This window comes from Sinocyclocheilus anshuiensis, unplaced genomic scaffold, assembly GCF_001515605.1.
Source record: "Sinocyclocheilus anshuiensis isolate Anshui unplaced genomic scaffold, SAMN03320099.WGS_v1.1 scaffold1079, whole genome shotgun sequence".
Classification (NCBI taxonomy): Eukaryota; Metazoa; Chordata; class Actinopteri; order Cypriniformes; family Cyprinidae; genus Sinocyclocheilus; species Sinocyclocheilus anshuiensis.
Window position 1 is genome coordinate 43,332 of NW_015548207.1, and position 2,565 is coordinate 45,896.

Below are 2,565 nucleotides of genomic sequence, written 5' to 3' on the forward strand. Positions count from 1 at the left end.
TTGACACTGGTTGGCAGTCGCCTCGGGTGAGAAAAGAGACTGAGAGTCTCAGAAAATAATTATGTTGAGGAGTGTCTTTGATGATTAAAACCAAAACAAGGATGGGCGCATAACTCAACCGACACTTGCTGTAGACTCGTCCAACAGGTTGAGGAGGTGGAATGAACCGTTGGTTTTCAGCTTACCGTGGCGTTATGTTGACCTTTAAGCCACATGACCTTTGCTGTGTAAACAGAAGCGATGCATCGAACAGTTAAAGCTGTACCTGGCGGAGCACATTCAGGGTTAATAGGATGTTGGCCGACAGGTAGCAGCACACGAGAGAAAATCACTTGTATAACCTTTAACAAATATTGTTGAGTGTATTACACAGCGTGGACTGCACTTAAATCTCTTATTTATAGTAAATTGATTCAGTGTTTATGCTTGTGCTGATAAAGCAACTCAGTATGACTTCTGACGCAAGATTTTGTTGTTTTGGTCACCATTTACCCCTACGGGTATCATCTTACCTATGCGAAACCACGGCCCAGTATTGCCTTTATGTCTGACTACGGCAAGGATTTCATTCAAAGGTCATTCTTTAGTCAGAGGACCAACACTAAAGAAAAAACAAACACCTTTACACCTAAATGATGACGTACAGTATTCTATAAGATTGAAGTAAGATGCATCAGTGGGAACCATTTTTTACTCACACAACCATATAGTTTTGGTGATTCAGAGGTGCACGTGAGCATACTGAAAACGATTTTGCATGCAAAAGTACATTTTGTATATGGCAGGTTAAACTAATTTTGTCAAAGCAAAATTATTTATTAGATATAATTATATTATATATATATTGATAAAATGCAAATAAAAGAAATTCATCATTATTAATTATTATTAAATTATTAATTATCAATTAATTATCTAGTAACTATTTATTTAATTAATATTTTATATAAAATAAAATAGCTGTGGGGTAAAGTGTGTCAGATGATTCATGGTAAACTGTTACAGTGGGTAAAATAAAATTAAATTATATATCTGTGGGGTAAAGTGTATCAGATGATTCACAGTGAACTGTGCCAGTGGCTCAATAAAATAAAAAAAATTAAAAATTAAAAAAGAGTCAGCTGATTCTTAAAAAAAAGTTGAAAAATACTTAAATACGTTGACAAATTCTGAATATTAAACATTTTCTTGTCTGGTGTACTGACATGTGAATAATCAGCATCAAAATAAGGGTTTACAAGAAGTTATGCATTAGTAAACAGCCTTTTTCCATTTTTGATATTTTGTTTATTTATTTAGGCTAATTATGTTTTATGTAATTAATCGGTTATATATTTCAAAATGACCCAATTCATCTCTTGTCTGTGTGTGTGTGTGTGTATGTATATATATATATATATATATATATAATGTATGTATGTTATAGACACTTTCCTCTAATGTAAAATTACGTGTTTACTTTAATAAATTTGACCTTTACCTTTATCTCATTAAACCTCTTAATCTCACCCCACTCTCTGAATCAAAACAAAACATTAAAATGAGTAAACCCACCACCAACATAAGAAGTTTTAAAAAGTCCCGACTCCGAAGGGAGTGGTGATGCATGAAAGCGGTGACGGAGCGGGAGAAAGTGTGTGAGAGTGTGAGAGGGGAAAGAGGGAAGGCGCGGGCTGAAACCTGGATTCGGTCTGGATGAGGCGAGCTATGCGGCCGAGAATGGAAAGAGAACACAGAGAATGAGACACTCCCTCATTAGTGCATGAGAAAAGAGCTGCGAATGAGGGAATTAGGCTACGACAGGTTTGAAGAAAGAGAAATGACAAAGGGAAAGGTGAAAGACAAAATAATGAAGCACATGGATCATAGGTAACAAGATCTTGTACGTGTGTAATTGTACCTCACCTTTGTACGGTGTGTCTGGGACATATAGGCCTAATCACAGATACACATGACTCGAAAACATTGTAATTACATGCCTTTGGGCTGGTTAAAGTGTACTGAATAGGTTGATAATGACGCGAAATGACTGGGAACAAGTAAAAACATTTCATGGCCAAAAACCTTGCGTGAGCTCTTTTTTCCCCATATCTGAATCACAAGCTTAATTTACATGAGTCACATTTTCCTTCAAACTTTCATTTGGAGCTGGATTAAAGGAGCATGTTTCCGTTTTATGGTACAATATTTGTGTTGCATCAACATCATGCAAGTACTATGATCGGTGACTGAAGTGTAGGCTGTTTTATCGTAGGCTATTTAGTTAAATCAGGCTTATTCCTCAAATGCACTTTCACATCTAATCATCGAGGGTGTGGAGTGACAGTGACAGTGAACTGGTGGCTTAAAGTCCTCATTCTGCACATACCGAACAGGGCAATAACCTTATCATATCATCATACAGTCATGGTCACTGTACAGGTGGTAGGGAAACACTTCATAATAACTTTATACATAACATTTTTATGAAGCTTGACATAAAGCAAATTCATTTAAATTTTTTAAAAGTGCTTATTTTAGGTTTGTTTTAATAAATATAGTATATTACAATAATTATATATATAT